The sequence below is a fragment of the Photinus pyralis genome, unplaced genomic scaffold (assembly GCF_008802855.1).
Source record: "Photinus pyralis isolate 1611_PpyrPB1 unplaced genomic scaffold, Ppyr1.3 Ppyr1.4_LG1, whole genome shotgun sequence".
Classification (NCBI taxonomy): domain Eukaryota; kingdom Metazoa; phylum Arthropoda; class Insecta; order Coleoptera; family Lampyridae; genus Photinus; species Photinus pyralis.
In genome coordinates this window covers 49,208,996-49,224,274 of record NW_022170249.1, presented here as the reverse complement: position 1 = coordinate 49,224,274, position 15,279 = coordinate 49,208,996, and the positions used below count along the sequence as shown (strand labels likewise).

Here is a 15,279-nt window from a genome sequence, read left to right as displayed (position 1 = left end):
GCCTCTTGAAATAAGACATGCATAAGGAAACCATTTCGCTGTCGCGTGCTTTCAAAACGCACCAAGGATTGAAATTCCAACCACGACACACACCTCAACCCATCCAGCTCCCCCCCTGATCGGGTAAGAAAGTTACACTTGTGCCCATCAGCTATTCCTGATCCACACAAAGATAATAATAATAATAATAATAATAATAATAATGACCTTTATTCACATATTATATACAGAAGTAACAACACAAAAATGAAAAATAAGGCGTAACGATATATCAAATATATAATAGTGAAAGGGTGAAGTTCAGACTAATTGGTCTGCTCTTCCACTTTACCCCAATATACACTTCATTTTTTTATGGCGAAATGAGTGATGTTTCTCTTAAATAAAACGGTATACCTGCGTTTGTTAAAAAAATGTGAAAATGAAACTAATAATAATGTAGAAACACAATAAAAAAAAACTTAAAGTGTTAAAAGAACTGGTTAACATTGGATTTGACTTCTATAAAGTAAAAGTCGCGTTTGTGTTTTAAAAGGCTTCAAGGAAAGATTTTTGATAAAAGCTGGCAACGAGTTGTATTGTTTTGCAATTTGATAAGAAAAACACCCTTCGAAAAGATGATACCTATGAGCTGGAATAGTCCTTTGTTACGCAAATTGAGATGGTGTACATCTGTACGGAAAGTAACTTTATTATAAAGATACTGTGGTTTATGAGTTAAAACGATTTGATGACACATATACAAAAAGTGAAGGGAACGGCGATTTTCCATATTCAACCACTTTATTTCAGACATCTTATGGGAGACATGATCAAATTTTCTCAAGCCAAAAATGAACCGTAGACAAGAATTTTGCACTCGTTGTAGTCTTTTCCTGCTGGTTCCATCTAAGCAAGGTCCATATACACAATCTGCATAATTAAAATGAGATAGAACTAGCACATTCATTAGTTGAGATTGGAAGATTGGAAATAGCACTACATAACTTTTGTCCGCTGGCTACCTGACACTGGAACTGGAAGCTAGTAGTCTTCGTGATGTTCAGTCAACTTGGACCCATGTTACCCTCAACAGAAGATGCAGTGGCCGCTAATGGTCGGAATTCAAATCCCGTCGGTTAAGTAACCGCAACCCTTATACTAAATGGCAAATCCTATTACACAAACATTAGAGTGTTCCGAAATGTGACTACTCCTTAGCAAGACTTTCAGCGGTTACTCAAAAAATTCCTTAAACTTTTAAGAATTCGATTTATAAAAAAAGGCACTCACTTATTTTGAACGGTTTAATGAATTTTTGAAAGGACCCTTGCAAATCTTAAATTGCGTTGAATTCAGAATGAATTTAGAAAAAAATAGAAAATAGGTTTAAAAAAAAAAGATGGTGCCAACTTCCGGCGTTTACGGAAGCGACGCCATTTTGAAATTATTTTCTTTCAATTCGCAATGGTTTAAAAAAGTTTAAAAACTTCTATACAACGAACCGGCTACGGCCCTGTATAGACATCGCAGCCCTGGCCTAGCGAAGGGCCTGTCTAAACTTTGCTTCTGCCCCCCCCCCCCACGGTGCGAGCCTGATCCGGCTACCTCTCTGCATCCAGAGCTGGGCAGAATACTTTAAAAAACTATTTGAAAACTAAATAGTAAATACTTTACACAAATCAAAGGTATTTGAATACTAAATACTTTTACGTCCAGCACAAGCGAATACTAGATACAGATACATTGAAAAGTATTCAAATACTTTAGAATGTATTCGAATACTTTCAAAAGTATTCGAATACTTTCAAAGGTATTCGAATACTATAAAAAGTATTCGAATACAGCAAAAAGTATTCAAATACTTGTCACTCAAATATATTAAAAATTTAAAAATAAAATTTCTTATAGAATGTGGCCTGTAGAATCCATAATTTCAAACAGTTCCAAGATTGGGCGACTGATTCAAAAGTTTCAGCCCTTTGAATTTGCTTTCGAAATTGGTTTCTAGTCCATAACTTTTGATTGAGAAGTGTAATCGAAAAAGTACGAATTGTTTTGGATTCTACGCGCCAAAATTAATAAGAAAAAGTGTTTTCCCGAGAAATTTGGGTTTCGAATACTTTACGAAGTATCCAAATATTTTGCGAAGTATTCAAATACTAAATATTTGTGAAAGTATTTGAGTTACAAATACAAATACTGCTTCCATAAAAGTATTTAATTGCAAAGTATTTGAATACTTTAAAGGATTTGAATACTAAAAAGTATTTACAAAATCGAATACTGCCCAGCTCTGTCTGCATCCTGGTACCGGAAGGCGCTGAGAATAAAGTACTGCCCCTTTCATTACTTCTAAATATGTAGGGAGGGAGGGGAGATTATTGCCAAATAAACGCAAAATTTCTTTCAATAATAGCTCATGGCATTTGATAGTCATTAAAGGGTTAAAAGGGGTATGAAAAACGTAAAGGCCCGAAAACTACTAAGCAGAAAAACATTCAACGATAATCTAGGCAATTACTTCCACGCACCATGAAAAATTATACACTTTCGGACACGGCACCAATACGAACTGTGAAAATTTACGTATAAATCCCCAACAATAAAGCGATCATTTGTGCATTGCACGTGCGATAGGTGAAATTATGCGCAGTTCCGTCTACCCCTGCAGAATTCCGATGTACAAAAATAATCTGAAATGTCTTTTCGTGTGTAATGCACGGGCGTTCGTCCCTCTTTTGTATTTTTTAATCCTTTTAGAACGGTTTGTCGTTATGCTACGATATCAGTTTTAAGCTCTTGCAGCTTTAGGGACTTAGCAATAACTACATGGTTGCACAAGATAAAAGTCACCGTTCTCCGTAAACTAAATAGGACGATACGCCGAGGAGTCCAATTGCTATAACACTAATGGCTTTACCGGAATTTATTTAGTTTAAACTCCATTATAGGGAGTATTTACGAGCGGTAGGGACGAAATTGGATTATAAAGGATCTTTCGCCATTTTCCTAGCAATATGCAATATTTCAGCATGTTGAGATCATTCCCATAATAGTATTGGTATTGAGTGGAAGTACCTACGCTATATTCCCGTAGGTTTGATGTATTCTGCATGTTGGTGGGATCCGAATCCCAGCTGTGCCGTGAATTTTATGTCCGATACCTTCTGCATTGCGGAGTAGTTTTAGATTTAAAGAGTCTCGAGTACATTATGTAAGTGTTGAAATCTACCTCGGATGGTGAGATATTTCACGTTTCAAATCCAGTCGGATTCCTTACTTTAATAATAAATTTTAGGTTAAACTGCGAACTAAGAAGATTAACCATAATGCAAATTGTAAGCAAATTAGAGACGTTGAAACGAAATCCGCCCGTCCTTAATCCTTAATATTTATCAAAACGTCGCGCAACCCAGCATTCCTGGGAACGATAAATGAATTTCGCCTCCTAAAAACGTTTTTACGATTGTCAAGTTAGACCGTTGTAGGTAAGGGTAGTTTTCGACGTCGATTATTTTTGGCTGACGCTGTCGGGTCGTCTGCGATCGCGAAAACAAGACAATAAAATGTTTTCGGCAATATTACTCTGACCTATTTTTCGACGTTTTACAATTAAGTTGTTGTGCCAACAGAGCGGGGGATTTTTTTAAAATAGTAACTAAAAGGACGGCGGACGACGCTCCCTTGCGAACTCTGACATCATCAATCATGCGTCGCCTATCCCTGTTCTAATTAATAACACCGACCTCTGGCCACAAACCCACCCAATGTATTACTGCCTGTTGTTTCATATTACTTTAATTATTCATTGCTACAGTTTGATTAAAATCCTACATTCATTTTACTTAGTTTATGCCATTTTGAGGTTTGCTTACTGAAATTCTTTCATGTATTTGACTATCCAATATTTTCTAATGTTGGTTTGTTGATTTGTAAATTATTCGTAATTTGAAGTGCTCCATGGTAAGATTTCGGGTTGTTCAATTTTAATTAGAAAGTAGTATTGTAAAAGATTGCATAGGGAAAAAATATGAGACTATTGTGCGGTAATTACTTTACCCGTATATTTTAGCGCTTAGGAGATTTTTTTGGCTCTGGCAGGGTGCAATTTTGGTGATCCTTCAGGTAACCAGGTAATTTGTTGATTTTTCATAAAATACGATATTACATGCTGTAACTTAAATTTATGTTCATATTTAATTTCTATACAAAAGTCATTTAATTATTATTGTTAAGTTAAATAACCACAATAAACACCAAATAGTTGCTTATATGAAACATATATTTATTATTATTATTTACGAAAGCTATTCCAATTTTTAGAAATGATAGTGGGCACTTAAATAAACATTTTTTTTGGTAATAAACTGAATGTCTGAAAATTGGTGTCAAGCAACTTATGAAAAATAATGATTTTCATTGTCAATTTTTAATTCCAACGGAATAATCTAGGCATTTCCACCTTTTCATTAGTTTATTATTTGGGGATGCGAATGCACAACTGAAAATGACCAGGGAGCGGCATGTATTGTTGAATTATTTCGGTGAAATTTATTTGGGGGCGAATTATCAGGAAGCGAAATGTCGATGGTGCGAAATATCCGGGTGCGAATAGTCCAGCAACGAATTTTCCGCATACGAGCTGATCTGTTCTGAATTAGCAGGGGCTGTTTCATATGGAACAGAGGAGACGCGTTATCTGCGCCAAACAAGCGCAGTCACTTAGGCAATTTCTTTGAAATCTTAGAAGATATCATAGAAATCTTTTCAAAAATGTATTGGACTTTCTTCCTTCATTGAAACCTTGCTCATAAAAAAGCTTTTTCGCATAATTAGAACTTTTTCAAATCTTGATCGAGGTCGTTCTAGATTAAGGACGACGGGTATCAAACCAAACGCCGCGGCCGTCGTGGTCCTACATGAACTACTCAGTCTTCCGGGGAAGTAATTTTCTTCCCAGAAAAAATTTATTGAACATCTTTTTAGGAATTTTAAGGAAGTGGCGGAATCTTTCTAAACAATTTCATAGGCCGGATTTTCCACTATCCTGCTTAGGGGATTTTCCTTGACAACTTATTGAATCTTGCCCTCATTGAATCTCACGATTTCTTTAGAAACCTCTTACGAAATATTTTCAATGGGAATATATTGTGAGAATCTTTCTAGAGAAAACTATCGATAGGCCGAGAGCTGATATCAGCTTCTTCCTTCCTTTTTATTGAAGAAATTCGATTGTTCATGGATATTGCTTTTGTCAAATGTCACTCAAAATGCGTTTCTTTTAATTTTGGTAAGCTTAATCTGGGTGCTAGCACAGTGCGGAGTAGGGGGCAACGAAATGGCTGACGAGTTGCCTTGTGAAGGCAGTGGTCGGGTCTTCGTCAGGCCTGAGCCTACCTTAGGAATTGCTCCCTCTACTGGCAACAAGCAACCGGACTCCAGACAGTCCAGGGCCCTATGGCAAATCTGAGTCTTCTAAGCTTCTAAAACTGATTAGGAAGATCACCGATGTGATTAAAGGGTACTCTTACCTAACTTAGGGTTCGGATATGGATGTTTGTTTGTGAAGATATTTGTAAATGCATTGTCGATTGGGTTGGTACAGCAGCACTTGCTGACATTTCGCCTCCTTACAAATAAAGACAAAATAATATAAATAAACCGATGATTAAATCCATTTGGTAACCAAATGAGGTTGACCTCACTTAGAGACGCTTATAGGCAAAAATGGGATTTACAAACGTACTTTTATAGGTTTTCATGGTTGGTTTCCATGAATTTGGAGTTTACACACAAACTTTGCTGATATTATGATACAATGGGAATCATAGACTGCCCCTGTGTAAAATGGTCTTGGCAATTAATTCATTTATGAGTGTATGACGGACAACACAACCTAGTAGCACTATTTTAAAAATGTTGTGCTTTTACACAATATTAATTAACGTTTTTGTTTTAGGTGAGTGGATATCTCTTGTTACCTGAATGTCTGAAGATCGGTGGTAAGGATACGGTAAGATTTTTTATTTCATACTATCTAGTAATAGCCGCTTTACCAGACTGAAAACTTTTACCAGACTGGAAATGTTGCCTAGCAACATCAACTGACATCCATCTAAACCTATATATTAATGTGTCAAACTACTGTCAGATCAAACAAATCAAGTGATCGACTTTTGCGTTCATTTGAATGCGTACAACATTCTAATCAAAAATTGTATGGCATTTTAATAGAAAAAAGAGCAGTATGAAATAAAATGTTTTACATTATTTGTATGTTAAATCAGTTAACGTTACTCGTTTCGAAATTCCTGCCTCAGCTACGCTTCGGCAGTAAACATCTCACTCGTTAACGTAAACCTTGATTTACCATACTCATATGTAAATAACTATTTACCTATAGAGATTTTGAAAAATGTGTCTTTTATGTTTAGGATTAGGGTTATGAAGTAGCCCAATGTTAATCAATCAAAAAAGTAAACAGTATGCGATTGTTATCCGTAAATTAACTAACTGTATTTTTAAACCGAGGGCGTACCTTCTTTCAGCTTATGTAAAACCTTTGTCCTTTGGCAACGGTTTTTCCTTTTACATTATTTTATAATGAACATAAACGTACACCTCAAATGTAACAGATCAAAGGATTTCAATAATTAGCCTGAAATCTACCCCGAAACAAAAAACGAGACTGTTGTATCGATCTCCTGTGCAAAAAATATGTGTATCTATTCGGTCTACCCGTTTTTTCATCTCCCAAATGGAAGATTATGACAAAAGCACGATGGATACAAAAAGAAATTTATCAGGCTAAATGTATATGTAAATAATTTTCTCGTCAGTTAAGTGAGCATACGGAAATAACCGTCCTCCTATCTATCTACGAACATCTTTCCAAATTTCTCCTCTTAACGAGAAGTTAATGCACGTAATAGAAACTGAAAATAATGAACGTTAAACCCCGAGCGCTACTCGGGTAGAAATGGTGACACAGTTTAAGCTCGAGGTAGTTTATTTTAGCAATTTAATAATTTTAAAACACGCGGTTGATCATTTACCTCGTTTATATAAAGTAAAAAAAAACATCGTGGCATCGTTTCTCATACTTACGTCTTGAATTTTAATGGGAGATTTACGATTTTAAGGAGTTGGGACAGTTTATGTACCTTAATAGAAAATAACTACCAACTTTTATGATATAATTCTCACTAAAAGTCTCTCGCTTACAAAATATTACATACTGACCTAAGAAGGATAATTTATTGTACGATAGAGAAATTGGGCCTCGAAGCGTAAAACTTTAATGCAGCTCCAACTAAAATTAGCGCTAATTATCGAGTTCAATTTGTATTGCTAGTGCAAGCATTATATTTTCAAACAGAATGTGCATTCGTTTTTTTTTAAACGCGTACACCTCAGTAATTTTCGAACTAAATTTGTATCGATCAATGGATGGATGCTAACAAGCGTTGTAAAATTGTACTAACGAGTTCATAACAAAAAAGCGTTATAAATTGCCGATTGTATCACAAATGTTTATAATTCTATATTGATTGTGAATCGGTACAAGTTAATATGGTGTCAATAATAAAATCAGATGGGATATTAACTTCTGTAGTCCTATTTTATTAGAATATCGACCACTGACTGCCATCGGTGACCGCCATTATTCTCCTTAATTGCTTTTCCCAGTTCAATATGTTGGAAAAGTCGCCAAAGAATTATCGTTCTCACTATAACTTCGTTTGCTCAGAAAATCAATTATTAAACATTTTTTTAATAACAAAAGCGATAGAATAATTTCCATAATAATAATCTTCCACAAGACATTTGCATGCATTATCTTATGCAACCCCAAAAACTTTGTTGCTGCATGAAATTTACCCTTAAAAAAAGCATTCATGTTATCGAAAATTTACGTACAAACTCGCATCTTTTGTACCACATTTACTCGATGTAGTCAGCGCGTTGCAAATTCCTCTTTTCTAGTACACATTTCTAGATCATGGCCGCCTCGTATAAATTGATACAGTCTAAGAAACATGTAGTAGTGCGAGAGTAATGAAACCTACTTTAAAAGGTAGAGAATTTCAAATAATTTGGTATAGAATACAATAGACCAAGTCAAGTATTCTTGTAATGTTACGTAGAGATTTGCTTTTCTTTTTTACTTTATATTTTAATTATATGCGAATGAAATACGAAAAACGAAGAATGGTATAACAAAAAGTAACATAAAAAAGTGCTTTTACGCAATTTTCGTTATTATCACTCTAGTAACAGTAAAAGTCCTAAACCAACACACTCTAACTAACATTAAGGAGAAAATCGACGATACTTCCTTCGGCTTTATCCTTTTATTACGTTATAATTCGGATTCTAATCACTTGTTGTTAAGGGGGGTTATTATGAACTACGTAAGCGTAAAGGTGTTACAGAAATTGTTATATGAATTTTATGGAGTAGCAGTTACCAAGACTTGCTCGACTATAACGCTGGTTGCTGATGTCAACGTGAAGATAACACGCACTTTCATAAAACGTTTCTGGAACGTTTTAATAGTCATTTTGTAGGAATTGCTTTTTCATAAACCAAACCCGGATTACTAACCAAACTTCTGATGCGATAATATTTTACAGCTTGGCTATAATTCGACAAATATGAATTGGGAGTCCGTAAGGATTGTATGACGGGAAGGTCGGTGAATGAGAGTTTTCCAGTTCGCGTGGTCGCAATGGGTATTTTCCAGATTATCCATTGTTACAAATTAACTGCGTGCTATAGCTCGATGAGTTTATACGTAGCATGCGAACTATTGCTTTGCGTCCAGATTAATTAGAAACGTCTTATATTATAAATTTAGGTAATTATCGTCCTCTACTATTCTGAACGTTATACGTATTGCGGTCGTATCAAAAGATTCCGTATAAAATTTCGGTAGTGTCAGTTCAGAGAACAATCCATCAGGGAACATGAACAGCCAATTGCACATAAACTTACAGGGCTGTTATCCTATTGTGAAAAAAATACATTGAAATCGGATTATGGCCTCGGTTAACGGGTACAATAGATTGATTGTCTGTCAGCAGCGAGGCGCAAGATTGATGCGATGAAAGTGAAACAAAAGGGGCGATGCCAAAAAAGTAGATTAAAATACTTTTAGTAGGGAACTATTGAGTGAATTGCGAATTTCAAATAGAATTCGCATGTTGTATCGACAATTGTTATCTTTTGCTCTATTATTCTACTTTCTCTAATGCAACTTTTCCCGAACTTTTAAATTATGAATGTTCAAACCGCCCCCTTTCAAAACTTTTGCCATTTTCCCACATCGTCTGTTGTAGATGAAAATAGAAAGCGGCGAAACTATCTTTAGCTCAAATCAATAATTGCTAAATATTTATGGATGGGTGGATGCTAAATACGGCGCAATGCTAGCGTCTACATAAAGTGAAAATGAAAGCTTTTAAAGCCGACCTTTCGATTATAAGATGTGAACGTGAATTGCAGGTGAGAGAGTGTGGACCTCAAAGCAGCACTAGATATGTTACCTCGCCCCATTAAACACGATTGAGTTGTTTGTCCACTTTCGCACATTGATCTATTTATTTATAATTTATCTATGCCAAATCTTTTCTTTATGTATGTACGAGTACTAAATGATTCGATACGCCAATAGAACTTCATCAAATATCAGAATGTGTTTTACTAAGCAAGTAGACTAAACCACCCCTTGGTTTCCTGAAGTGCGAAATCAATCCCAAAGATCTATACTGCCACTTGCAAGATTGTAAGTTCGGTGGGCATGTCTTGCATCCATGAGGTCTCGAAGTTTTGAGCTCTCAAAGGCTTGGGGTGTTGCGGTCTGTCTTGAAACTTTGATCTATTGTCTAGGTCTCGGGCATTTATTATCTCATGGTGTCGAGATTTTGAGGTCTTGCCCTTTTAAGGACCAGGAGTTTTCAAATTTCTAGGTCTCGCTCGAGGTCTACTTCTGAAGTTTCATACTCTTGAGGTCTTGAAGTCTTAATTTGTAGTTTTGGGGACTCGCAATCTGCAGTCTATTGATCTCTTGGCGAACTGTTTAGGCACTGCACTGTTCTCCACTCCCCACCGCGAAATATGATCAGAGTAGCAGATGAAAGAGGACCAATTTCGAGTTTGTTGGGTACTTTACGTGTATAAACAAAACGAGTATTGCGGTTATAGTTGTATCCAAGCGGTTTGTTTTTTCTTCTAAAAGATTATTTCCTACAATTGTTTAATGTAGGGCTATTTATCGTTTATTTTGTATCAATTTTACTTTGTTAAATCATTTAAGTGAATTTTAAGTTTGAATTTATGACTTTTGTTAACCTTTTGTCTATTTAGAGACCGAGGTTCTGTTTGTTGAAAGGTTAGAAGACCATTACGCTTTTAACTCCCTCCTTTTTCTGTTGATGACATCGTACCCAACTTCCGTCGGAAGTCCCAGCTTCTTTCTTCAGGTTAGATAAGGACTTTTCCACGGCTTTTGCGAGACCGAACTGCTCCGTGATCAGCTTTTCCATTCCCATACTTGCTATTTTGGTCACTTGAACCTTGCTAATAATGTGCTCAGTATTGTTTTACTATCTTTGCAGTTTACTTCCTAATAGTAAAGTAGTACTGCTGCCTCAACACATCGCACTATGTGGGCAAGAGTATCGCAAATCTAAAAAACAAATTAGCTCTGATACAATTTCCGAAAACTACTCATGTGATTTTCTGCCACACAATGAAAGCTATGTAAATCTTTTTTGGTGCAAATGTTACATTTTTACAAACACTTTATGGAACACTAATACGAATTTCTCAGATCATTTCCAAAATTTAGCAATTAGGTTATATGATAGTTTAGCACTATTGCATTTTGTTCTCAAATTTGTGTTGCGTTAGTTTTACTTAAAAATAAAAAGAAATATTTCTCATATTTTTGATATATTTTTATATTTTACAATGCTATTTTAATACAAAATAAATTCATTCTTTTAAAAAATCTTAACTAAAAATGTACATGTTAAAAATTCCAGCTTAATCGTTATCACTTTTGTCTGTTTTCTCATGTGGTAAGTTTTTATAAAACTGGTGATACTGTAATGGTAAGGCCTTTTTGCTACAAAGTTCCATAAGACCATTGTACTTTTTTTTGGAAATCGGCAACGGCCGATCATACGCGCATTTTAATTTGATGTCCTTGAAACTAATCGTTGGTTTTCGTTGACGATGATCAACAAGGATTCGGTTGTAGTATTGTTGGGAGTAATCTGTCTTGAAGAATATTGTTTTTGGATGAGTCTTTTCAAAATGAATAATTTTAATTTGGTTCCAGTTTACCTTTTTTCCATCTACATCAATACTGTAGTTTTTCCCTGTATTGCCACAAAGGACCTTTATATCGTAAACATCTCTCTGTGTAACTTCATAAACCGCATATGGGGGAGACTTTTTCTTGGAGAGTGCTATTAGGGGAATCCACTGAGCAGGTACATTAATAGTATTATTGCTTTTAAGCATCCTCTTTTTTTCTTTTTCTATTGTGGAGTGCATACTGTCGCCCTCGTTTTGAGTGTGCCCTGTTATAAGGTATTTATGTGTGATAGAATGAATGTGTTTCCACTTATTTAAGGCATAAAGATAGGTAGCAGCTATAAACTTATTTTTGTTCTGACCACAGCAGTTATCTGAGTAAAATATCATACTATGGTATGTCGTGCAAAAGTTAGACAAAAAATGTAAAACAAAACTACCTATTTCGTTTGCACCTCTCTTAGCGATGGTTTCATCCCACACATAACAATATCCTAGTTTCTTAACAATATTAAAAAATGTTAAATTTAATGTTGACAACTTACTTTTGTAGAAAAAGTCGGAGGTTGTTCCACATGGAGAAGGCAACACTGCTTGCAAATCATATACGGCAACAAGGACAGAAGGATCTAAGCTAGCTGCCTGTATATCCTTTTTCTTTTCCTCGCGGCTTAGATTTTTCTGTTCATGGTGAGTTTTGTACACCCTTTCCATGTCTTCCTTTTCTTTAACAGTAGAATTAATGAAAGCCGTACATAAACTGCACTGGTCCTTTTTAGGACTGTGAAACCCAATATTATACTCGTAATTAAATATACGGGCATAATGAAAGTATTTTACGTAGGGCTTGTTGTCAGTAATGCATTTTTCGGTGTACAATCGATAAAGTGTGCGTAAATTAAGGCTACCGTCAAAGAACTTTCTCTTTGTTTGAGCACGTAAATAGTGAGACTCTACTGTCGGTATTGACTCGATATGTTCTTTAACTCCCGTTACTAGATATTCACTAATTTTATTCTTCTTGGAATGTTTACCCCTATTATCATCTTTAAGAACTCCATTTTTTGTTTTCTTTATTGCGGTTCTTATCATCATGTCACTAATATTGAGGGTTTCATTGAAAAATTTCTTGCAAACTCTAATTTGTTTAGAAGCAACGGAAAAGTGATATGCGTTGTTCTTCTTTCGGTGACTATTTGGCTTTGGGTATCTGTATTTTGGTTCGATAGGTGTAATGTGTCTGAGTATGAACTCCCTTTGTCTAGTAATATCACCCAATTGCCAAAAGGATGTTAAAATGCGCTGACGTTCTTCAGTGGATAGATTTTCGCGGCACTTAAAAGCACATTTTTCATTACAACCACTACCTAACTTTCTTTTTTGCTTGTTTTTTCCAGTGGACGATTTATATTCTTCTCCATGGTTATGCTTGTATTTTCTAATATTTCGTTTCCATTTTTCTGGTTGTTGTTTTTTTTTTCTACTGCATAGGCCCTTCTCACCTTCATCAGTAGCCTCTGAAATTTCTTTCCCCTCACCTTTTTCAATAACTTCCGTATTTACATCAACAATCCCCTCAATGCCAGTTTCTTCTTGCATTAATTGTGTGCTGCCATTATTATCGAGATTATCATTTCCCTTTTGTACTACTATATCTTGTAATATTTTGATCGTACGTTCTTGTGGAATTTCAGAGTACTCCGTGGAACAGGATGCACTAGGTAACAGTGTGAAGTGTTGTGAATGGGCAAAGAACGGCTGTAAACTTATAAAACCAGCATTTTCATTTTCTATAGCTGTAGACTGCTCATACAACTTCACAGGTGTTAGTTCGGCATATACGGGTTCATACTACATTTACCGCAATGAAGGTATAAGTTTCACTAAATTGAGAAATAAAACTTACCTTTGGACTATCCTGATTGCAAATAGACTCCTTACAGTCGAATGTTCCATCTGGACCCAACTGAAGAACAGAGATATGAGTTGATACAATTTACAATGATAAATAAGCTAGGTACCTTATTTTGGATATCTGAACATTTGCTATTATCGGAGCTCTCCCCCAATTTAGCGTTTAACTCCACAAATTCACTTTCCTTTAGCGCCAAACTTACTAATAATTTCCCGCGAGACATAATTTAAACGTCCTTTATCTTAATAAACATGAACGGAAATGAAATAAAGTTTGAGAAACAAAATGATTTCGTTGCATAAAAAAGGCGCGTTTGAGTTGCGATAGTTTACGTTTCAACCGCCCAGACAAAACACAAGATTAAAAGTATCGTAACTCAAAAGTGATAGTATTGCACAAAACTTCTCTTACTTTTTTTGTGATGCTAAAGTATTTTAAATGCTATATAGGCTTGTTAGAGAACATTTTTAGTTACGATACTTTAACACATCATAGATTACACTTTTTGAGAGCACTTGCTAGAAAAAACAAAAAAAAATTTTTTTTTTACTTATGATACTCTTGCACTCATAGTGCGACATGATGGAAATAATGCAATATGGCAATAACTTAATAATAATTAATTTGGAAACTCCATTTTTACGATGTAATGTGATGTTTCTCCAGGCATGTAAAATGGATCTTTCAGGTAGGCTGCAATTAAATTGTGTATACAATTTTGCTTGCCCTGAAGCACAACAGAAACGCTTTTCAGAGTTCTATTATACCGTTAATATTTTATCAAATTACAAAATGTTAACATCAAACTTCAATATAAACTACCGCACGAGGCCGAGGAGCGATCGCGTTTCATCATTGGGTTAATAATAGAGCAAATTGGTCGGAAATTGTTATCAATTTTCATTGTAAAATAATTAACCGCTACATACGAGCAAAGATCATAATACTACACGATCTTTAGTACAAGTTTAATTAAGAAGTTGAAAATCTGTCGTTTATACAATGTGAAAAACCTAGAACGACTTTGAATCAATAGTGCAGTTTTTGAAAAGTGCATGGTTTCCAAGAACATCACTCTGTTAAGCTAGACTGTAACTTTACTCCATTGTGTAAGGGACGTTTATTTTTTGCTGCATGATTTATTAATATAATTTTACCTACTTACGTTAGTCGGAAATTCATCGAGTACCTTCAGAGCTGTGGCGCAGAGTAATCTCCTAAATATTCTAGAGCCCTTCATATTTCAAGCTTCAATATTTACATGCACAATAATAAAATACAAAAGATGTGAAAGTCTTACGCCAAAATTTGTGGACGGGAATGTGACATAAATTTTGAAAAATCTTTCGCTCCTTTGCAATGGTTTTTAATGGATTTAGAATGGGGGTCGAATATTTCCCAAATAGTACGATATGCCTGGTTAGTGCAAAAGTCTTTTCCTACATTTACATATATACGAGGATTCGCTTTTAAATGTTGTGAACGTAAGCAGCGTATCATATAATATATAAGCTGCTTCTGAAGGAAAGACAAAGACAACCCCATAGACAACGTAATAAGAGAAACCGTTATAAATATTCGTTATGCCTGCAAGACGAGCAAGCGTTGTCTGCGGAGTCGCGCAAGTAACGAAATACAAAAAAGAGTGTTCACTATCTGTTAGTGATCAAAGTAAAATCCTCTCGAATTTTGATTTTAATTGAAATACAAATTCTCTTTTTCATTTAAACCGATCAATTTCCTAAGATTAAAACTTCCGTATGCTTTACGAAGTAATCTCTAAAACTCCTTTAATCTTTTGATTAGTAAAGTTAGCTTATTAAAGTTGGTAGTTTTTGTTTAATGAAGAAACAATTAAATTTCCCTTGAAATGGTTCAAAATAAACCAGAGCAGTTTCGCAATCTTAACAAAACGATTTTCTAAGAGCCGCAATAACGAAATCGTTACATTGCGGAGGTGGTGAATATTTCCTTGTTAAGTTTTATTGCACGACTGTTTAAACTAGTTCAAACTTGCTTGGCACATCTTTATTTAAAATCTTTAGGGTTATTTTACT

General features: G+C 35.1%; 1 protein-coding gene across 1 annotated transcript in view; it reads left to right on the top strand.

The window, feature by feature from the left end:
* The first annotated feature begins 5,941 nt into the window (after positions 1-5,941).
* Positions 5,942-15,279, top strand: part of LOC116179117 (semaphorin-1A-like) — a 119,274-nt gene continuing 109,936 nt past the window's right edge. The window contains exon 1 of the mRNA XM_031498835.1: positions 5,942-5,995. The gene's annotated coding sequence lies outside the window, so the exon portion shown is untranslated. The remainder of the gene's footprint in view (positions 5,996-15,279) is intronic.